General features: G+C 35.3%; 1 pseudogene; it reads right to left on the reverse strand.

Moving 5' to 3' along the window:
* Positions 1–8,165: 8,165 nt before the first annotated feature.
* On the reverse strand, positions 8,166–8,599 carry LOC124087170 (large ribosomal subunit protein eL32-like; annotated as a pseudogene).
* Positions 8,600–25,245: the final 16,646 nt, after the last annotated feature.

Here is a 25,245-nt window from a genome sequence, read left to right on the forward strand (position 1 = left end):
GCGCTCTACCACTGAGCAACAACCCCAGCCCCCAAAACAAGATCTTAAGAGACAAAACGACAAGAATTCAATTTGAAAAAGAGGAAACACCATCCAAAAGCATCCAAAGTCATTAGTAATCAAATAATAGTTTTTAAATAATTAGACACCATTTCTGATCCATAAAGTTAAAAAACATGACAATTATAAAATTAGTGGTGCTCCATTATTGGATGCAAAGCAGTTTGGCAATATATACTAAAAGTTTTTAAAATGTCTATTCCCTTTAATGCAGAATCCCTTTATAATCCAGAAGCCCAAGGATCTGGATTCAAATCCTGGCTACTCCATTTACCAACTGTGATTTAAGGTGATTTAAGTTACCACGTCTTGGCTTCCTTATCTCTAAAATGAGAACTAAGAACACTACCTACATTGTTGGATTATTAAGATAATTAAGTGATTGATACTGATTAAGTTTTTGGAACAGTGCCGGGCATATAGTGGTGCTATAGAAGTTTGCTAAGATTAGATTCATCATTTAAAAAACTTATTCTAAGAAGCTAATTAAGAAAAAACTTTATGTGCAAAATTGCCCACTATTGAATTATTTGTAATAGCAAAAACTTAGGAGCTATAATAAAGGAATGGGTAGCTTTCATAGAGAATGAAGTTAGGAAAATACCATGTAGACATTTAAATTATGTTTTTGAAGTCTAAGTAATGATGCTAAAATATCATTTAAGGTGAAACCAAAAGCAAAATACATACCAGTATATTTAGTATATTCAAGACTATATTAATTGAAAAGAAATTTTCTTTGCATTGGTGAAAAATTGGAAACAAGGTCACCAAAATATTAAAAGAGGCTGTTTATAGATGGGAGAGTTATGAACAATTCAATTTTTAAATTTTTAGTTGTAGATGGACACAATACCCTTATTTTGTTTATTTATATTTATGTGGTGCTGAGGATTGAACCCAGTGCCTCACGTATGCTAGGCAAGTGCTCTACCACTGAACTACAACCCCAGCCCTGAACAATTAATTTTTAATGCTCATCTCTATTTTTAAAAACTCAGCATTCTTTATTCTTGTATATTTAATACACATTTTAATGTGGCAAAGAATTTTATGTTTAAAGATTCAAAAGGGTTAAAATCATGGTATAATTATCCAAAGTACATAAAATTTAATACTTTTAGGTAGACAAATTTCAGATATTCATATTCTGAGATGATCTCTTTAAATATTAAAATTAAGAGAGAGAGATTCCCTAATTATATGAAAAAACGGAAAACTCTAAAAGAGCTGAAATAATCTAATTATGTACAAGATGTTATCAATTTAATAAATGTGAATTCTAGTTGAAACTATTATGGTGAAAATTAAATAGGTTCACAGGAAGATTGGTTTCAGGATACTTAGCTTTCTCCCTTTATCCTTTCAGGATACTTTTTCTCCCTGATGGAAGTAATATTTAAGTAGCTTTTGAGATTGTCGGTGGACTTTAAAGGGATACTGCTATCAAATGCCTGGTTAGGTCTCAACTCCTACTCTTCTGGTACTATTTATTTTGTCAAGGCTTCAGCAAAGGCTGAGATTTATATTTAACCTTTTGTTTACTAGGTAGTAGACACATTTAAAATTTGTTAAATTATAATATTTTCTATTACGTTATCTTTAACATCATTGTTATGTTTCTACTACGTTATCTGCTCTTCCTTTTTCAAGGTAAATGTGGTTGCTTTCCCTTTTTTCCAACCATTCTAGATTCTGCCCTCTTGTAGTTGCGTCCTCTACAAATTCTTTGCATCTTGGCAATTGAGGAGCCCCGCAGTACACTTTGCATCTAATGATAATCTGACTGACATGAGGACTCTTGCGTGGCTTGCCAGATTTTTAATACTACATACAAGAGAAAAGTCCAAGCTAGGCTCACAGGAAAACTTCTCTAGCATCCATATGAGTGGGAGACAGCACAGATGAGCTTACTTTGGATCTTTGTTTCAATCTAGTTTCCTTGTGCTTGATGAATCTTATATCTCCTTATCCTTTCCTTTAAAATACTTGATAGTTTCCATCATCTTCCCATCAGAGTCCAGTCTAAATTATATATAAAGTAAAAAATAAAGCAAATCAGAGGATAGAATTGTTCTCTTGACAATGACCACTCCTAGAAATGTTTTAAATAATTTGGAAAAATTAACAATTAAAAATGAAAGCTCCCAGGGCTGGGGTTGTGGTTCAGTGGTAGAGTGCTGACCTAGCATGTATGAGGCACTGGATTTGATCCTTAGCACCACATTAAAATAAATAAATAAAGTCATTGAATCCATCTACAACTAAAAAAAAAATTTAAAAAAAGAAAGCTCCCACCCTGAAAAATTTTACATCCTAAGAGGTAGAGAGAAAACCTAAGCTGAAAAAAGTGACCAGTTAATCCACACATAAAATTAACCCCTGAATATTAAGGTTTTGATTATTTGTCCAAATTATATTTGTAGGAAATTATACAGAAGGACTATCATTCATGATAGATTGGCTTTTCTCAGCAGTCTCAGCAAGACCATGGTTAATGTGAACTATAGTGTTATTTATGTTGTCTTGAGAAATTATATAGATTGTAAAAATAATCAGAAACACAAAGATAAAAAGAAGAGAGAATCTATGCCCGGTGCAGTGGCACATGCCTGTAATCCCAGAGGCTCTGGAGGCTGAGGCGGGAGGATCCTGAGTTCATAGCCAGACTCAGCAACTGTAAGGCACTAAGCAACTCAGTGAGACCCTGCCTCTAAATAAAATGCAAAATAGGGCCAGGGATATGGCTCAGTTGTCAAGTGCCCCTGAGTTCAATCCCCAGTACCCAAATAAATAATAAGAGATAATCATATCTGAAAGTCTTAGAACTAAGGGGTTAACTGGTCAATGACATAGTATTTGGAACTAAACTATATACATTTTGAGACTCAACTCAAATAGATGTTGAGTCTATCTACCTATGAAACCCACACACATATGGCAGATGTGTACAAAGATTTCTGGGTTTGGAATTAGATATCTGAAATGCTGGAGACCAGAAGTAGTTGGATTACATATTTTTGATTATTTATATATACATAAAATGTGATATCTTCCCAGCTATCCCTCTCTTTGGTCTATATCCAAAGAACTTAAAAACAGCTTACTACAGGGACACAGCCACATCAATGTTTATAGCAGCACAATTCACAATAGCTAAACTGTGGAACCAACCTAGATGCCCTTCAGTACATGAATGAATAAAAAAAATGTGTCATATATATACAATGGAATATTACTCAGCAATAAAATAGAATAAAATAATGGCATTTCGGGTAAATGAATGGAGTTGGAGAATATAATGCTAAATGAGGTTAGCCAATCCTCCCACCAAAAAAACAAATGCCGGATATTTTCTCTGTTATAAGGAGGCTTATTCATAGTGGGGTACGGAGAGGGAGCATGAGAAGACGAACTCTAGATAAGACAGAAAGGTGGGAAGGGAAGGTGGCGCATGGGGTTAGAAATGATGATGGAATGTGATGGACATTATTATCCAAAGTCATGTATGAAGACACATATTGGTATGAATATACTTTGTATACAACCAGAGAGATGAAAAATTTTGCTCTGTATGTGTAATAAGAATTGTAATGCATTCCTCTGTCATATAAATAAAAACATCAATAAAAATGTGATATCTGGAGGTGGGAACCCAAATCTAAACATGAAATTCATTTGTATTTTTTATATAACTTATAAACATAACCTGAAAATGATTTTATACACTATTTTAAATGATTTTGTGCATGAAACAAAGTTTGTGTACATAGAAGCATCAGAAAGCAGAGGTGTCACTCTCTTGGTTACCCATATGGATATGTGTGAAAAAGGTATATTAAGACTGAAGGGTCTTCTTTCCCTCAGGGAATAAACTGTGTGATGCATACCTGCAACTGGTCATACCACGTCTGGTGTGGAGTTTTTCATTTGTGGCATTATATTGACCCTCAAAAAGTTATGGATTTTGAAACATTTTGGATTTAAGGATTTTCAGACTAGGGATGTCCAAGTGTGCTTCCATCTTGGTTTTACCACTTGCTAATAGCACTTTGGTATACTCTTTTTCACTTTTGGATTGGTATAAACATGAACTAATAATGAAATAATACACAATGTGGGTGATGAACAGTAATTTCTTAGTACATCCCCATTACCTTTTTCTTTACTGTTAACCTCCTTTCTTTTCTTCCTTGCACCTCATATGTTGGGGAGATGTATAAAGGTCTTGACCAATATTCCACTGCCACAGGCTGATATTTTAAAAGACCACTAGGCAGAAACTATGGCTTTATTTTCTTCTTTTTCCATTTTTTTTTTACTAGTGCATCATAGTTGTGTGTAATGGCGGTATTCATCATTACATATTCATCAATGCACACAATATAATAATATATTGAAACTACAGTTCTAAAAAGATCACTTTTCCAGACCAGAAAATTGTTTTGTATAGCAAATTAAATTCCCATCTTATCCACAATGCCTCATTCTAGTTCTTTTTAATTCTATTTATTCTCTAGATCTTAAAGAAAGTGGGGGGAGGCCTGGGTCTTCATGTTCTTTATTTCATTTTGTAATATATTCACAAACTTCTTTAAGGCACTTCTGCCATCTTTTCTAAAAGGAGTAGAAAAGAAAAATGCAAAGATGAACAGGGAAACTGTTCCTATAGGCAGATGAATTGAGAGAAGAGCAGAAATGGAAAAGAAGAAGAGGAATAAATTGTGAGGCAGATAAAACAGATAAGCAGAAAACACAAGAGGAAGTTCAACAGGGAAACAGTGAAAGAGTAAGGTTTGAGAGGAGGCAAAAATAGATGATGAAAAATGTAACAACTACAATAATCTCTGATATTTCTGTGACTCTCCGAAGTTTTATATTCCCTCATGTGTTCCCTGCAAGCAATCTGTGAGGAGGTTGGCAGTTTAAAAAGGTTCTTTTAACACAACTTTAGGGTGTGTAATGGGACTTCAGGACAGAGCAAGGGGCCTGACTTGTAGCTAAAGAGAGGAGGAAGCAGGACTCTGATTAAGGTTTTTAGCATCCTCAAAACTTTTTGCATCAAGGCTACTTAACAATAAATTATTAAAAGCAAATTATTACCTGGCTTCTGGGACAGCCTTTGTGTCATTCCTGCTGAAAGAGTATGGAAAATGATAAAACGTAGAGAAAGGGAGATGAGGAACATGGGGAGGCAGACAGAGAGCTAGAACAAAAGATCGGGAAAAACTAGAACAGGGAAAGAGGACCTGAGAGAACCACATGAGCATAATGACACATGTCCTTGGATGATAAGGAATCGACCTCCCAACCCAGGAGTTTGGAATTCTCTCACCTCAGTCAGGTGGCTCTGAGAACACTTTCTTTTCAGGTCACTTCAAAACCAGACTGATTCTTTCAGTCACATGCAAGCCATCTACCTCTCAGCTACAGCCAGGAGGACTGCTGGGTGCAATGAGAGATCTTACAGAGAGAGAGAGATACAGAGAAAGAAGCGACTAACCAGAGAGTGGGGACAAGAAAGACAGAGCTAGATGTCTAGAGAAGGAGAAACAGAGCAAGTGAGGATAAGCAGTTTAGAGTCAAGACCTGTGATATCTCCCCCATGGCCACTATGTGCAGAGTCCCGGTATGATCTGAACACAGGGACCAGAGAGTACTCACCTCTGGGGTGGCACAGAGGCAGGGACAGCTTTCATCACAGAATGAGCACAGAATGACTTTGTCCATAAGCTTTGGCACATGCTGGTGAGAACGCTGGCTGTGTTGATCAGAAGTCCACGGCAAAGATGCAATGAGTTCTGCTGCAAATCAGTTGCTTATTTATAGAATTCTCTGTGGGTATATACATACATATATACATGAACACATATGCAGATAGATAGTAGTCCGTATAATGAGCTCTCAACATCAGGGGGGAAAGAGGCTGTTTCTCACTGGTCACTGATGATAAACTATGACAGATGAACAATCCAATCTTGAAGTCTGCTTAGTCTCCAGGTTTCAGGAGTCTAAGCAGATAGAAACAGTCCTAGGATCTCCAGAGAGACTTCTTCATTGGCAAAGGGCCCTGAAATTTCTGAGTTTTAGATTTCTCAGCTAGAATCTTTCTCCCAAGTAAGCTTGCTGTTTGGAAGAAGCACAGGTCATGCTATTTCTATATTTCCTCTTATGCCAAACAAAGAACTCCCTCTCTAGAAGAAGAACCTACCTATAACTGATCATCCTGATCCCTCATCCAAGGAATCTAAGGAGATTTAATCTAATGAGACCCCAGAAAATGCAAAAAATAGTAAGTTTGCTAATTCATCATCATTTAGTGCTTGCATCTCTCCCTCTGGCTAAAAAGTAGCAGAGCAAAGGAACTGAGAAGACTGTTGCCTGAATAATTCATATCGAGCCTTTCACTTTCCTAATATGTTGCTCCCAACAAACTTTCCTAGCTGGATGGAACTACTAGAGATCTTTGAAGAAGTTACTGTTTAAGTGCCTTTCTTACCAGTTGCCTTGCATATGTCCTGTAATGCTGAAACCAAGATCCAGAAAGACTAAGTAAATATCACACAGCTGAGTAAGAGGTATAGCAAGATTTTGAGTCCAGGTTGGCTATGGGTCTTTCAACCCGGCATGCATAGCTGATTTTCCCTTTTTTCTAGCCTCCAGGAAAGAATCTACAGCTTCCATTAACAACTTTCATGGAACATTGTTTTTATATGTGCTACTTGGATTATTTGCATCAGAATCTAATAATGACACTTGTTGAAAAGGCAGATTCTCTGTTCCAATTTCAGAACTTATTGAATCAGAAATTCAGAGAATGTGACAAGCACAAAATATTAGCAAATTTCCCAAGCAGGAACCAAGCAAGTCACATTTACTGACTACAATGCAATACAATCAGATCACAAAAATAGAATGACAGTTAAAAATAAAAACAGATGGATATGTTTACAACATTGATTGTGGTGATGATTTTACAGATATATAATTGCCTTCAAACTTATCAAGTCATATACATTGTGTACAGATTTTTTTATATCAGTCACACCTCAATAAGGTAGTTTAAGACAAACAAAATAAAGATACTTTGAAACTAATTTATGTCCCAAAAGGGAAATCAAAATAGAGTTTTCAAATTATTCAGAAATGAATGGCCAATATCAAAACCTGGGGGATGCAGAACCTGTACGCATATAAAAATTAGAAAAAATGTAAATTAAATAAAAATTTTTTAAGAAAATATAAATCTTGTAAATGAACTCAAGGACATTTTCAAAACATGTATAGTTCATCAATCACAACAAAAATTAAAAGGTAGTAAAATATGCCCCCCAAAGATGCCAGGCACAAATGTCTTCAGGGAACAGACAATACACTTTAATCACGTGCTTCAAGCACATGCCAAGAGGAAAAGTTTTCTTCTCATATGAGGCTAACATACAGCAAGTACTAATGCTAATATAGAACAAATAATTCATATGAAAGGAAATCTATTTACAACTCATTTCAAACATAAATAGTCAAATATGTCCTGGTTTAGTAGTTTTAATTACTTTTTAATGTAAAAGTAATTAAACATTAGAAAGCATTTAAATGCAATTCATGACATACACTTAGATACATATATATGCCCATATATGTAAGCGTACATAGGGAGAAAAACTAGTCAGCTGATAAATGCCAATACATTGTTAAGTTCAACAGGCATGTAAAACTATCAGACCAGAAAAAGAAAGAAATTTCCTTAACTTAAAGAATATCTAGTAAGAAAAATAGGAAAACATTTTACTCTGAAAACAGAACTAATTTCACTAAGATAGAAATTAGAAGACAAGCAAGACATCATATCTGTCTCAATGTTATTAAATAAGTCAACATTGTATTTGACACTCTAAGCAATGCAATAAGGAAAAAAGAAATAAATATGAGGTAAGTGGATTAAAGAGGGATAAAGCTATTTACCCTGCAAAACCCTAGAAAATCAAGTAAAAAATCATGAAAAAATTATTGGAATAGCCAGGTAGAAGATCAATAGCTTTAATATGCAATAGAGACGAATAGGGCAAGCCTGGCTGACTGTCTTTTGGCAGTTTTTGTGGTTTTATTTAAGCACAGAAAATGTGCCCAGAAACCATATATCCATTTTCTTTGCCGTGCAGCCTGGTATTGGCATTGGTGACTCTGATGGCCAGCTGGGCTGCTCTTTCCATGATGAGTTTGAGGATCTTGAAGGAAGCATGGTGAGCAGTCTCAGCTGTAAGGTTCGTTGCACATTGGCAGCACTTCTAGCTCCCTGACTGTGGACCAGGAACTTCTGGAAGCCACTGGGCAGCATGTGCTTTGTCTTCTTGCTGCTCCCATAACCAATGTTTGTCATAAAGATCTGGGCCTTGAATCTTCTTCATACCCTTTTATCAATATCTCTGAGTTTCCACTAATTATGCTTAATGTTCACATATTAGTCTGACACACAGGTCTGACACTCCTTGGTTCTCTTTTTGACGATTTAAGGTTTCCCAAGAGGTTTGAGGGCAACCATGATGCTGAATAAGAAATGGCTGCCACTACTGTAGGTAGCACCAAGGAAGAGAACCCATGGCATTCTTTAAAAGACAAGTCAGGGCTGGAGGCATAGCTCAGTGGTAGAGCACTTGCCTAGCATATGCAAGGCTCCTTGTTCCCCAGCACCACAAGGGAAAAATAAAATCGCTAGAGAACACGTGCCTACCCAGGTATTAAAAACTATCATAAAACAATGGTAATAAAAACAGAGTAGCTCTGGCAAAGAGAACAATGAACACAATAAAGTGTTCAGATTTGAGAATATAGTTTAAATTCGATAAATGGTGTCAGGGCAATTGGTTATCCAATTAGGAGGAAAAAGTAATATTTCTACAATTTGCAAGGCAAAATCCAAGCCATCCCTTTTCATCCTGAGTATGCATTTAAATACATGCAAAAGACCTGGAAGAACACATACCATTTTGATAAGCGAGCTTGAGTTTGGAGAAGGGACTGAGATTGAACAGATGTTCAAGAGAAATGTTTGCTTCATGTGACTCATTTGAACTCCTCACAAGAATAAATTTCTTGTACATATATTTTTTTTAAATTGGAAAAGGTCAATGAGACAGCAAACATCTGACTCACTGCTTAACATAACCTTCTCACAGCCCACCTGTCTTTTCTCTTCAATGCTTTTCCCCATGAATTCTGTCTTCCTGGGTGTTTGTCATTTAATTGTCCTCCCCACACATTCCCCTCATTCCTAGGAAATTTCAGAATGGTGACAGGGTTCAATATTATGGCTAGACCATGGTTGGGGATAAAACTACTGTATTAAGGAAGTCCAATACTAATTATCTAAAATAAGAATTTAAAAAAAGGACCTGTTGTCATATTGTTATAGAATATTAGATATTTCTTCCAACTATTATTTCTGCATTAGTCAGCTTTTCATTGCTGTGACCATACCTGATAAGGACAGCTTACAGGAGAAAAAGTTTAGTTTGGGCTTAAGTTTTCAGAAGCTCGGTCCATGGTCAACTGGCTCCATTGCCCAAGGCCTGAGGTAAGCCAGAAGGAAGCATGGTGAGCAGTCTCAGCTGTAAGGTATGGCATAAAGGTATGGCAGAGAAAAACCACTCAGAACATGACATCTTGGAATCAGAAAGAGGGAACCTAGAGACAAGATATATAATCCTCAATGTAGGCCCCCAGTGACCTGCTTCCTCCAGCTACTCCCTACCTGCCTAGAGTTATCACCTAGGAATACATTCAAATTATTAATCCATCAAATGGTTTAATCTACTAATTATAGTAAAGCTCTTATAATTGAATCATTTCACCTCCTGCATCAATACAGGAGCTTTTGAGGGACACCTCATATCCAAATTAAAACATTACATACCTTTTGTAGTTCATCCTTCCATCTTCTCCACTAACATAAGAGATTTCCTTCCTATAAAATCTCACACAAGGTCGGGTGCAATGGTTGCAAAAGGAAATACACTGCTTCTTAAAGCTTAAGCTCATAGAAATGTAATTACACTGTGGGTGAAAAGGGCTGGTATTCACAGTTGGATTGTGGGTCATCAAGGGAAGCAACAATAAAGGACCTGGATAGCTTAGATTCTGCTCATTAGGGTCATTTTAGCAAAGTACATTTTCCACATCATAATTCTGCATAATCTTTCAGCAGGATTATTCTTGTCATATGTTGTCATTTCTCTCACCCACATCATCTTAATATTGTGACCCTTACATTTCTCTGATTAAACTATATGTTATATTTGAAGTGAAATAAAAAATTAGGCAGATGCATGTTAACAGCTGTGTCCTAGGCTGTCTCTCTTAACAGCCATGTGGTAAGTAACTAAATTCTCAGCACTTTAGTATTACTATAAATGAAAAGCATAATTGAGCCTGATTCATAGGGTTATTCTGAGAATTAAATAGGTTAACATATGCTAAGACCTGACATGTAATAAGCACTTATTAAGTACTGTTATTGACTTATGCTATGATATTACTCCTACTATTTTGGAATTACTGGTTGGGTAATTGATTTTTAGCATATGCTAAAAAAAGGTGGCCCTGAATAATACTGGAGTGACATTTTCTAAATTCCTGTGCAATGAAATATTAATGAGGGTTATGTGAAGAAAAGATTATAACATAAAATAAGCTTGGGAAATGCTGCATTTTATCTTTTACTTGGAAATCCATAATGCATATTAGCATAGTAAATATTAGAGATGTTTTGCAGCTAACAAACTTTTTAACAAGTTAACCCAGTATTTCCCAAACTTAATTGACCTCATGCCTTCCCCCCTTTTTAATGGACACTCTGAATTAACTTAAATCACAAAGGAATGGATTAGCAGGATACTGGGTATGTCACAGAATTGCAGGAAAATCCAAACAACTAACATTCAGATGAGCTGAGGTGTGAGCAGTTCCAAAGTTCTGTTCCAAAGGAACAAGAGAATTTAAAAAAACCCATTAGGGACCTGTCATAGATTTGATCCAGATCCAACCACCTGTGTTACTTACTCCAGATTTTATTGCATTGATTTTATCATTATTCCACAGCCCTTCTTTTATGTTGCTCATCATTAAAAAGAAATCATAGTCTCAGAACTGGGGGAGACCTTATAGACTCTCTAGCACAAACACTCATTTTATGTGAGAAAATGGCCCTAGAGATAGTAAACAAAGTTCAAATTACACAGGACAGAGGTCAGATCTAATTCTGTCAAACTACCATATATATATTTTTTTCAATTTTGAAATGTATTTTTCAGATTTTGATATTTGTGACTTCAAAATGTACCAGATATTTATGAATATATTTAAGGTAATGCTGCTTTCTTCCTTCCTCCTCTTTCCCTCCTTCCCTCTCTCCTCCCCTCCTCCCTTCTCTCCTACTTCTCTTTTCCTCTTCTTCTTCTCTCTCTTTTTGAAAAATATTACTTTCATCATTTTATAGAAGTGCTCTATAATCAGGAACATTTGTTAACTTCAATATAGAACTGCATTATAGTTCAAGAATGCAAAATAAACACTAGCTAGCATACAAATACAGATGCATACAAGCAAACTAAATGTGAAGTCACAAAGAATATCAGTGACATGATGTAGAAGTCATAATGCACAACATTCCAACAGTATTGGAACATTGGAATCTGTTACAAAGAGTTTTATTAACATTGGAATCTAACAGCAAAGAGAATCAATGATACACACACACTTTTACTGCCACTGTAAGTCAGACATCAGAAGCCTTTGAAAAAATATGTGCTCCTCAATTCTTTTGGGGGAGGTTGCAGGATACATCAGTAGGGTAGAGAATTTACCTTTAGGTACTGCAGTGAGAGTAGAAGGCTGAGTCCTGACTTGTAACACAAGATGGAAAAAGCTTGTAAGGATATCCTTTAAAAGGATAGAAGCCACATGAACAGCTCCTCTGTCTAAGCCCTAAAGAACTGGGTTTTAGCTTCTCAAATGAGAAAACTGTAGACCTGAGAGAATAATCTCTTGGAGGCAAGACAGGTAATGCTTGGGAAGAAAATTATGTTACTTAAAAGAAAACCTTTTAAATCAGGAGGAAAGAGGGAAGAGCTGTGGCTTGTTCTGAGGGTAGAGCCAGTTGTGAGGCAAGTGTTCATCACAGAGGCACAGGACTGCAACAGTGGTTGTGGCTGAGGTCCAGAAGGCCATGATGGTGACAGCTAGCTGCTGGAAAGCTGGTTTCTACATAGTGGTGGGAAGTAGCTCTAGAAGATTTCCAGAGAAAGAGAGTGGACTGAGATGAGGTTTATCTGTCCAGGGGGTATGTATCTTGCTATGGAGGAGAGAAGCAGCCCTGCAGGTTACTGGGAGGGGATGCAAGAAGACCTGGAGAACCACCACCCCAACTGCAGTGGGTTGTGTAGCTGAGGTCTCAGTGATGGAAACCAAAGTCTATTTCTCTCTCATGGCTTCTGGGTCTAAAAAAGTAAGGGTTTTGCTAAGATTGACCAATAAGACACCTGGACACTCATTCATTCATTCCACAAATAGCTGTTGTTAATAGCTTCTGTAGTACCTCGTATTAGAGTCCCATCATGTTCTAGCTAGATTTTTGCTGCTATGACCAAAAGAATAATTTTAGTGGAGGAAAAGTTTATTTGATATTCATGATTTCAGAGGTCTCAGTCCATAGATGGTTCCTCCATTGGCCTGGGCCCAAGATTCTGCCCACCAGGAACACAGACTTGTGTTGGTTGGGAATACAAATATTCAGTGACTCAGTTCCTTCCCCCGAGAGACTTATAGACTTCTAGGAGAGTTAGAATACTCTGTTATTTGAATCACTTTACCTCTTTTATGTTCCATTGGCTTACTAAAGGATAAAGTCCTACATTGTTAACAAAGTATGAAAGGCTCTTCACTCTAGCATTGTGGCAAAAGGGATGGACTCTGGAATTCAACTGTTTGGGCTCAAACCCAAGCTGTATCACTCCTCAGATGTGTGAGCCCAAATGAATGACCCCACTCATCCATTTCCTCCGTTCTTCATCTGGCTGAAGACAAATATAGGAACAGCAGCAGTATTGAGGATACAGCACACACAAAATGCTTAACATGGTACAAGGCACATAGTATATAGTCAATAGACAATAATAATTTCCACCCCTCTGTTTTCTTCTTACTGTTTTGTCTTACTCCACAGCACTCACATGTGCCATCCATTTCCTGACATCTTTACCCCACACCATTTATATGTAATATCTGACTCCCTAAGATCCGTTCCTCCAACCTGGAATGTCTGCATCTCAACCATTGTATAGATTACCACCCCTACATGACATTAGCCTGACATCACCTTCTTTGGCAGCATTAAGAGTCCCATCATGTTCTAGCCAGATTTTTGCTGCTATGACCAAAAGAACAATTTTAGTGGAGGAAAAGTTTATTTGGTGTTCATGATTTCAGAGGTCTCAGTCCATAGATGGTTCCTCCATTGGTCTGGGCCCAAGATAAGGCAAAATATTATGGCAGGAAGGTGTAGAGGAGGGAGGCGGTTTAGGACATGGCAAAAAGGAAGCAGAGAGAGATTATGCCCACCAAGAACAAAATATATACCTCAAAGGCATGCCCCTAATGACCCACCTCCTTCAGTCATACCCTCCCTGTCTTAGTTAATCCCTATCAGTTAGTTAACACACTGATTAGGTTAAGGCTCACATAACCCAATCATTACACTTCAGAGTATTCTAATATTGCCTCACATATGGGCTTTTGGGGGACATCTCATATCTAAATCATAACACATCATGACTCCATACTTTATTGTGTTTTTTTCTAGTTGGATCAATTCTTTTATTTGTTTGTTTGTTTGTTTTCCAAACAATATTTCTCTTAATTATGTTTCCTTCATTATAAGAAAAGACCTACTCATAATGAGGAAGTCAAAAAAAAATAGAGATACATAAAATGAAGAACCCCACATCTTAATTCCACCAAGCAGATATACTGTGATGTTAAAGAAGTTTTAGTTTCAGGGGTACTCTTGTACATGGAACTTTCTAATGCTTTGGGAGGAGCCCTGGCAAGGTATAAACTTTCATGAAATTAAAAAAAAAAAGAATTTCATATAACACTACTGGTTATACTTGCTTTCTTTTTCTGCTTTTCCTTCCCCTCATATTGGAAGATGGTGATGTTGTAGCCAGGGTTGTTTTGGGGATCTGACTAACTGGAAGTCAAAATTTACAAATTTACAAAAAAAGACAAATTTAGTTAGCATTTATTTGGGTTTGCAGTAGCTTTGCTGTAGTTAAACTATTGTTAGTTGGAATAGGAATGGCTTCCAGGGATGTTCCTGCTGTCCTGTGAGCCATGAGACCCAGCATCAAGACTCAAAGCCTAAGGTTTTTGGGATAGTTTTCCTAATTTCTCTTTCAGAGGATTCATCACTGATTTATAGAAATGCATTTGATTTATGGGTACTGATTTTATATCCTGCTACCTTGCTGAATTCATGCATTAATCCTAGAAGTTTTCTGGTGGAGTTTTTTGTATCCTCTAAGTATAGAATCATGCCATCAGCAAATAATGATAGCTGGAGTTCTTTTTGTCCTATCCATATTCCTTTAATTTCTTTCTTCTTAGTCCTTTTTTATTTTTTATTTTGAGACAGGGTCTTGCTAAGTTGCTTAGGCCTTCACCGAGTCGCTGAGACTGGCCTTCAACTTGTGTACCTCCTGCCTCAGCCTCCTGAGTTGCTGGGATTATAGGCAATACCACTGTGACCGGTTTGATAAAATGTTTTAGGGGATACAGAGAATTGGGCCCAGGGGTGCTCTAACACTGAGCTACACCCCCAGTCCTTATTTTATTTTATCTTAAGAAGGTCTTACTAGGTTGCACAGGTTGTCATTGAACTTGTGATCCTCTTGCCTCAGTCTCCCAAATTATTGGGATTACAAATATGTGCAACCATGCCCAGTTCCTCTTCTTGATACTTGAATTTTTTTTTAAAATTTAATTTTGTTTTAACTGATACGTAAAAATGTGAGATCATACGTATTTATGGTATGCCATGTGATATTTCAATATATGTATACATTGTGTAATGTTCAAATCAGGTTAAACATATCAATCTTCTTAAATACTTATCATTTCTTTATGGTGAAAACATTCAAACTTCTTTCTTCTAGCTTTTTAAATACACAGAACATTATCATTATCTGTAGCCATCCTACTGTACACCAGGACACCACAACTTCTAACTCCTCTAATTGAAACTCAGGGTCAGTACCTCCTCATCACTCCTCCTGTAATTTTCTCTGCTAACCACCATTCCACTCTCAACTACCATGAGATGGACATTTTTATATTCCACATATGTTTTAGTCAGCTTTTTCATTGTTGTGACTAAAAGGACCCAACTAGAACAACTGTAGAGGAGGAAAGGTCTATTTAGGGGCTCACAGTTTCAGGGGTCTCAATCCATAGACAGGAGGCTTCATTCCTTCCAGCTCCAGGTGAGGCCTGACATCATGGTGGAAGAGCTGCAGAGGGAAGCAGCTCACATGATGATCAGAAAGCAGAGAGATCCTCCATTCACAATTCCCACCTCCTCCAGCCACACCCTACTACTTAAATTACCACTCAATTAATACCTATCAGGATTAAATCACTGATTGGGTTAAGAATCTAACAACCTAATCATTTCTTTTCTGAACCTTGCATTGTCTGACACATGAGCTTTTTGAGGGGGGTGGGGGACATCTCACATCCAAACCACAACATTCTGCCCCGGCCACTAAAAGCTCACAACCATCTCAGAATAAAAACACATTTTTTTCCATTTCCAAGAGTTCCCACAGTCTCAGCAGTTCTGAGATTGCTCAAAGTTCAACTCCAAAGTCTTCTCTGAGGCTCAAGGCAATCTCACATTGTGAGCTCCTGTAAAATTAAAAACAATTTACAAGTATCCAATGGTTCAGAGTGAATATTTCCATTCACAAAATTAAGGGCATAGAAATAAGGGATAGAACTAAAGCAAGACTGAAATCCAGGTCCTATAGTTCTGTTTTTGGTATCTGGAGCCCATGGCATGAAGTCCTCTCCAAAGGACTTGTGTAGCTCCACACACATGGCCTTGTTTGTTGCAGCCCAAGTGGCCTTTCTGTTGGCTTGTCTCTGTTTGATTCCTGTAGCTTTTCTAGGGCAAGTTCTCACATAACTGGCATTTCTTATCTTGGGAGTCTCCACTCCAACTTTAGCTTTTTCCTCACATAGCCACAATTTGATTTCTCAGGGGGTGCCCACAGAGATTCTAACCCTGCTGCACTTTGCCTGGTCTCCCAGGCTTTCCTTTGAAATTTTGGTGGAAGCCTCCATGAACCCCTAACTCCAGGATCCTGAATTCCTGTAGAATCAAGGTCTGCCACCATCTCGAGCAATAGACAAGACTCCAAGGACCCTTGCTGCAGCAGCCTCTGACTGTCTAGGTGGCTGAGCATGTTGAAAAAACTTCCTAGGCCACCTTATGCAAAAAGTGAGCCCCACAGGTCTCTTCTCAAGAGAATTTTCACTTTTGCTCCCCTGAGCTTGTGATGGCTCTGTTTTTGCCAGCTCCTGAGATGCTCTCAAGCCATCTTTCTTATTGTCTCTGGCCAAAGTCTTTAGCATTTTTTTTAGTGGTGGTAATGTCTTTAATAACTGCAACTTCCTTAGCCCTAGTTTTACTCTGGCCTTTTAAGTCTGCAGTTTCCAAATCTTTCTTCTCTGCTTTCTGCTCCTGAATATCACAATAAACTTGACTAAAATCTGCCAGCAATATCTATGCCACTGCCTGAATGCTCTGCTATCTAGAAATTTCCTCCACCAGATTAAGGAGTCCATTGCTTTTAAAATCAGCCCCATAGAAATCTCAGGACATGGACAAAATGCAGACAATTTCTCAGCCAGAACATAACAGGAATGGCCTCTATTCCAATTATTGATAGTGTCCTCTTTTCCTATAAACCCTCTTGAGCCCTGTCTTCACTGTCCATAATCCTATTGGCATTCTGGTCTTCTGAGCTCCCACCAGAATCAGCCATTAAGCTCCATTTACAACCTAAAGGATTTTGAGCTTGCACTGCTAAACATCTCAAAACTCCTCCCACCAATTCCAAAAAGCTCCCAAAACTTATGGACCACAAGGTCAGTTTAATCACAGCAGTGACTGTATTTCTTGGTACCAATTTCAGTTTTAGTCAACTTTTTCACTGCTGTGATTAAAAGGACATGTGAGTGATATTCTTCAGTACTTGTCTTTTTGTGCCTGGCTTATTTTACTTAACAGAATGAGATATTACTTTACTCAAGTGAGAATAGCAATTATCAAAAAGATAAAAAGTTCTGGCAAGAATGCAGAGAAAAAGGAACCCTTGCACACTATTGGTAAGAATGCAAATTAGTACAACCACTATGCAAAATAATATATGTAAGCAAAAATAACCAACATGGTTTTGGCACCATAATGAAAATACAAATAAATGGGATGGAAGCAGATCTCAAATGGATCAGCAAGCTTTCCTTTATTCTGCAGCAAAGTCAATCAGGCAGGGGAGTAATTCTGCATACCTGATTCTGGGTATGGAAATGGCCCATGGGTTATAGAAGGAGTTTGAGTTTTATAGTTTACAATGAGGTTGACTTAATCATTGGAGACTGTGGGATATGCTGTTCAGTCAGTCAGGGACCTAGTTGTGCAGGTTAAAATTTTAACTCAGGAAGGTAGTTGTAAAAAGTTTGAAACTCATTGTCACTGGGAAAAGCTCAGAACTTGAACTTCACTGCATATCTTTCTTCCTCTGGGATTCACTGTTGCCTAGAACTTCACTATTTACTATTCTCCTTCCAGGACTCATCAGCAATGAGAAAGGGTGAAAGTGCAGGGCCCAGCATTTCAGTATTTACGTCCTCCCTTCATGACCTATTGTGGTTGGGAAGGGGTGAATGTTTGATTTTGGTAGGGATGCTGGGGATGAACTCAGGAAGGGATGAAAGTTTGCTTTTTCTCTTGGTAACCATTTTTACTTGGAAAGGATGTGCCAGGAGAGGTTTAATATTTGGTTAATTTCTCTCCCTCCTCCCAAGCCACACTGTTTTTCCATTTTTCCTGGGGGGCTGTCTTGCAGGAATATTATTTTCCATAATCCTTCAATATGCAGTTTGCTGAAAAAGTAAAAATAAAAAATAGAACTACCATATGACCCAGAAATCCCACTTATAAGTATGTATCCAAAGAAATCAGGATACTGAAGAGACATCTGCACTCCCATGTTTACTGCAGCACCCTTCACAATAGCTAACAAGTGGAAAAACCCAAGTGTACATCAGCTGATAAATGGATAAAGAAAATGAAGTACATATACACAATGGAATACTATTCAGCCATAAAAAGAATGATATTCTGTCAGCCACAACAAAATGAATGGAACTAAAGATCATTATGTTAAGTGAAATAATTTTATTTTAAAAAAAGTTTTTAATGGAAATGTTCACTTAAACATAGAATGAAATGATGAACTTCCATATTTCTTTTATTCAACAGTGATCAATGCATAGTGAAAATTATTTCATCTATATCCTCACTTCACTCCCTTATCTCTACTTAATTATTTTGACAAAAATTCCAATCATCAGAATCTCACGCATAAGTACTTCAGTATGTATCAGTAAAAGATAAGAAACTATAAGATTATTGTAACACTATTTCATGTCTAAAAAATAAAAATTCCTCAATACTTTCAAGCATCTAGTTAATGCACATATTTCTAATCATCTTACAAATTATAATTTATTGTTATATCTCTAAGTCATTTTTAATATATTACATTTTCCTGCCATCTTCTCCCACCCCCTTTATAACTTTTGTTGAAAAGTCAGTTATTTTTTAAAAATATTTTATTTTTTAGTTGTAGTTGTACACAATACCTTTATTTTATCTATCTATCTGTCTATCTATCTATCTATTTATTTTATGTGGTACTGAGGATCGAACCCAGGGCCTTGCACATGCTAGGCAAGCACTCTACCACTGAGCCACAATCCCAGCTCAAGAAGTCAGTTATTTTTCCTGAGTGATAGTATACATTCTGGATTTTGTTGTCTGTATCTGTTTGGTGTTGCTTGATATTCTGTTCCTGTATTTTCTATAGATGGACAGTAAGCTCTAGAGGCCTGTTTGATTCCTTCCTTCCGAGACTGCTTAATAATTGGTATTGAGCAATTCCACCAGGAAGTCTTTAATACCATTTTATTTTATTTTTTTGTGATATCAGCTCTTGATGACCATTATTAGGTCTGTGAATTAATTATGTATTATAAAATGATGATATTCTACTTCTAATATATCAGTTTTGTCATTGAAGCAAAACTTTCTTTAATCAATTATTTGATTACTCAACAATCCTTATGTCAAGACCTCGCCCACAATTTTGATCATTTTCTATTGTTCTGTAATAGATTTTTATCAGAAAAATACTCCCTGAGTTCTTGCATATTTATAGCAGCTTGTTGTATGTATTTATATTTCAAAGGTCAGCTTTTATGATTCACACTTTCTATCTTGAGTATTTAAAATGTTATTCATTTGTCTTCTGGAATATAGCTTTACTATTCAAAATCTGGTCACAACCTTATATATTTTGCTTTATAAGAGATTTTGCCTATTTGTATGGATGCCCAATGGATTTATTTTTATTTTGTTTAAAATCTTATAGTTTTAACATATTATGTCTTGATAATTAACCATTCTCTCAGGTATATAATATCTCTTTGAATACAGAAACCCAAGTAACATTTATTTGTTATTGTTGTTGTAGTTTTCAGGATTTGTTATGTTTGATTGTTTTGATTTTCTTTTTTTAATAGTTTTAAAAAATATGTCTTTATTTTATTTATTTTTTTTTATGTGGTGCGGAGGATCGAACCCAGGGCCTCACACGTGCTAGGTGAGCGCTCTACCGCTGAGCCACAATCCCAGCTCCTTGTTTTGATTTTCTAATTTGGGGATTCCTGTTGTGCCAGGAAATTTTGAACTCCTGTTGAAACATATGAACACTTTTTTAGAATAATGTTTTAAATGCATGGATTGTAATACATAGGTTTGCAAAGAAAAGTAATTATATCAAAATTTATTTTTATTAAAACATAAAACACATTGAACAAAAATTTGTATGCCTTTGATTAATAGCAATGCTATTCACAATAATAAATAAATAAATAAATAAATACAAACAACACAAGTTTCCATCAACAGAAGAATGAATAAATAAAATGTGGTAGATATATAATGGAATATTATTCAGTATTAAAAAGGGAGGAAATGCTGACACATGCTACAATATGAATGAAACTTGAAGATGTTATGATAAGAGGCCAGCCACAAAAGAGCAAATGTTTTATGATACCATTTATACAAGGTATATCTATAATAGTTAAATTCATGAAGACAGAAAGAAGAATGGTGATTGCCAGGTGCTAGGGGAAGAGGAAATGGTGAGTTATTCTTTAATGGGCACAGAGTTTCAACTAGGAAGATAAGCAATTTCTAGAGTTGGACAGCAGTAAATTCACAACACTTAATGCAACAGAACTGTAAGCTTAAAAATTGGCTAAAAGGTAAAATTTCATATATTTTACCATAATTTAAAAAACCAGAAAGCACATTTGTATGTGTGGCATGTATGCATTTTTATAAACATTAAATTACAAGACAACATAAACATAGGTATCTACAATAATGTTATCTGGAGGCAGGTCTGATAGCTAACAGACATATGAAGTAGTGATAAATATAAACAATATTTAAAAATATAATGTAAACAAATCTGATGACAAAATTACATGAGATGATAAATTTCAGTTACGTTAAATGAAAATGAATAGGAAATGTTCATCCAAGTTCACAGACCCTCTGTATTCTATCTAACTAATAAGGATGTGTAGACTCCCCAATAACAATCATATATATATATATATATATATATATATATTTTTTTTTTTTTTTTTTGAGAACTGGATCCACTTTATTATTGCATAGGCAGTTTTTTGTTTGTTATGGTGCTGGGGATTGAACCCAGGGCTTTATGCATGTGAGGCAAACACTCTACCAACTGAGCTATATCCCCACGCAAGTTTTTATGTATATCCTGTTACTGGCAGATTCATCTGAGGGTCGAATAACCCAATGAGCTAGCAACATGCTTACAATTGGTGACCAATAGGTTAAAAGGTCAATGGCAGAAAAACAGCAGGAAAGGAACATGCTGAGCACACAAGGGAGGCCCCGTTACAATGGTGATGGGGCCTGGTGTGGTTAGTGTGCCAACTGCAATATCTGGGTTCAGTGTGAGGGTACCTACATAGGCAAAATAGGCTGCTTTTCAACTTATGGGCCCCCAAACCCTTGACTTTCTGAGTATGGTTCATTTCACCTAACATAATACTATACAGTTCCAGCCATATTTCTATAAATGGCATAATTACATTCTTTTTATGGATGAATAAAAGCCAACTGTATATAAAAATCACATTTTCTCATATTCTTGTTGGATCTTTACTATATTTGACATTTATTATTTTTTCTCTTTAAAATTTTTTCACTTCTTTTTAATATTAAGATAAAATACACAGAAATATACAGAAAAATAGTCAAATCTTAAATGAGCAACTCAGTAAGATTTGACAAAATGTATGTAGTTATATAGTCAATATCCTAATTGAGATAAAGAACATTTCCAGCATCCCTGAAAATTTCTTTTTGTTAGTTTCCAATTAATTCCTCCAAAATTATTATAGACAACCATTTTTCTTAAATTTGATGTAAATGTCATAATGTGATAATTTCTCTTTTGTGTCTGACTTTCTTTATCTGAACATAATGTTTTTGAGATTCATCCATGTGATAATGTGTATACATTTTTATTGTTGGTTGGTATTTCATCATAAGAGTATACTACAATTATTTATTCTCTTGTTGATAGACATTTGGGTTATCTCCACTTTTTTCATATTTTTATTAGTTGTTGATGGACCTTTATTTTATTTATTTATATGCAGTGCTGAGAATTGAACCCAGTGCTCACACGTGCTATGCAAGCGCTCTACCATTGAGCCACAACCCAGCCTTTCCACTTTTAACTGAGCCACAATCCAGCCCTTCACTTTTGACTAGTATGAATAAAACTGCTGTAAACATTTGTGGACATGTGGTTTCATCTCTCTTGGGTAAATACCTAGAAATAGAATGAATTGCTGGATCATGGGGTGTGCATATGTTTAAATTTACAGGGAATTGTCAAGCAGTTTTCCAAATATTATTTCCAGTAATATGTCGAAATGGATAAGAAGTGGGTAGTTCACTGACTTTAATTTGCATTTTATTGATGAGTAATATTGAGAATTTTTTTATATGCTTTCTAATTACCTCTACATTTTCTTTTATGACGTGTCTGTTCAGATTTTCTGCCCACATTTTGAAATTGTGTTGTCATTTTAGGACTTCTATGAATATTCTAGGTACAGCTGTTTTATATGATAAATATATTACAAATATTTTCAACTGGCTTGTGATTTGCCTTTTCATTTTCTAAAAGGTATCTTTCAAAGAGCAGAAATTTTTAATTCTGGTAATGTGGATTCAATTTTTAAATTTCTGGTTCTAACTTTTCTATTATAAGAAATGTTTGCCTTCCCCAATTTTGGAAAGCCATTCTCTTAGGTTTACTCTTTAAAGTTTTAATGCTTTGATTTGCTTTATTTCTATGATCCATCTTGAATTTTTATTGTTGATATGATGTAAAGATTGGGTCAAGGCTAATTTTTGTCTGTACATTTATCAAGTTCTTCTAATACCATTTGTTTCAAAAGTTTGCTTTCCCCCGTGAATTGGTTTGAAAACTTTGTTAAAATAAATTGAACAAATATGTGAGGGTTTATTCTTGAATTCTTTGTTCTGTTCCATTGATCCCGTATTGTAAGTTCTTCAATTTTCTTTCTTTTCCAGATTGCCCTAAAAATTCGAGGTTCTTTTACTTTCATATAAATTTAGAATTAGTTATCCATCACAACAAAACATACTGCAGAGATTTTGAGTGGAATGTATTAGAAAAATTGTATTAACAGTTTTGAGTCTTCTAATCCTTAAACATTATATTTTCTCCATTATTTAGATTATATGTCCACTGTGTTCTATAAATAAATGTTGATATTTTATATGTCTTTTGTTAAATATATCTATAAATATATCATGTTATTGGATGATGTAATATATTTTTAAAAAATTAATTTTTCAATTATTTGTGGCTTATATATAAAAATATCCTTGGTGTTTGTACATAGATAATACATTATGTGACTTTATTAAACTCACTTATTACTTCAAATAGCTCTATGTAAATTGTTTTAGGATTTTGTATGTGCACAGTCATGTTGTCTATTATTACATTCAAGTTTTTTAAATGCTTCCAATAGTTATTTAGATTTGTCCATATTTCCCTTTTTGTTTTCTGCATTTTCTTATACTTCAGGCTTACTTCTGGAATATTTTTCTTCTTCCTGAAGGACAAACATGCTTTTTTTCCTTTTCACTGTGGCTTCTACTTGTTTTTTCTTGTCTTAAAACACGAAGTAGACATTCAACAAAATGAATAACAGTGCTAAGAGTGGAATTACTTTTATTTCTCACCCATGAAAGAAGTTTCCAACATTTCATCTTAAGTATGATAGGAATTATAGATTTTTTAAAAATGAAATTTCCTTTTGTAAATTGAGGAAATCTATCTTTAACATTAAAGTTTATATGCCCAAATATGCAATATACCTCCAAAGATTTAAAATTCTGTTTCTTTATTTCACTGATTTTGCTTTTATCTCTATTTCTTATGCTTTGTGTGCTTTTACTTTATTGTTCTGCCTTTTGGGAACTAGGAATTTAATTGATTTATTTTTATTCTTCAATTTTTATTGATACAAGTATTTGAGGCTATGAAAATTTCTCTGATCACTTCTTTAAATGTGAACCATTAGTTCTCAAATTTCATGTTTTTCTTATAATTACTTTTTTGAAATTCTGTTATTTGGGTTTTATGTCTCTTGTGACCCTAGAGTAAATAGAAGTCTTTAACATTTCCTAAAGTAAAGATTTTTTAAATTATTATTTCTAATTTTATTACATTGAGGTTAAAAAGTGATTTTTGTAATATTTATATTCTATATTTGTACTTTTAAACTTTTGGCAATTGTATAATTTTTTATTTCTTGTATAAGATGTTATAAAGTGTACAAATGTATAGTTTTAATAATTGTAGTATTTATTTTTTCTGACTTAAATTCTACTTTATAATAAGGAACACAATCCTGCCTTATTATTTTTCCCATTTGCTTGTTATATATTTTCCCAGCCTTTTATTTTAGCCCTTTGAATCATGTGGTTTTAGTGTATCCCTTACACACAGCGCAGAACTAGGTCTTGCTTCATGAGTCACTTTTAAAAATATTTTTCTTTAGGTCATTTAAGCTCACTCACATTTATTAATAAAGCTGATCAACAAATTATTTTCATGTCTTTTAAAAATACACTATTTTCTGCAGTATGTTTTTTGTACTCTTCATTGAAAAATTACTTTTTATTATTTTTTCAGTTTTTATTATTTTTTGACTCATTTATTGCCTATGTAACTATCAATGAGATTATTCTACTCTCCTTTCTTTTCCTATTCCTTCAATTTCTAAGCATTATTTTTTTCATGTTTGTCCTCTCTTTATCCTTGGTTTTACAATGTAATATATTAAATGTTCACCATCTCAGTTTTTTTGCTGATGTGTTATCATTCATTCTTGCTTGAATAAATCTAAATCCCTAGTTAATTTCTCACAAATGACTGGTGTGTACAACAATACTTCCTGAGATTTTGCATGTTCAAAATGTTTTTCTGAAGCATTGGCACTTGAAGTACAACTTGGTTGCTATAGATCTTTGTTTACATTTTTTTCCTTCAGATTTTGAACATTCTACTCATTTTTGCTTTGCTTTATATATTGTTCTTGAGAAGACTGATGCCTGTCTATTTCTATTTCCTTTGTAGGTTATTTGAAATCCTGCCCCTGGTGGAGGGTCTGACTATTTTCTCTTGA

The sequence above is a fragment of the Marmota monax genome, unplaced genomic scaffold (assembly GCF_021218885.2).
Source record: "Marmota monax isolate L192 unplaced genomic scaffold, Marmota_monax_Labrador192_F-V1.1 WCK01_AAM20220418_F8-fsc00012, whole genome shotgun sequence".
Classification (NCBI taxonomy): domain Eukaryota; kingdom Metazoa; phylum Chordata; class Mammalia; order Rodentia; family Sciuridae; genus Marmota; species Marmota monax.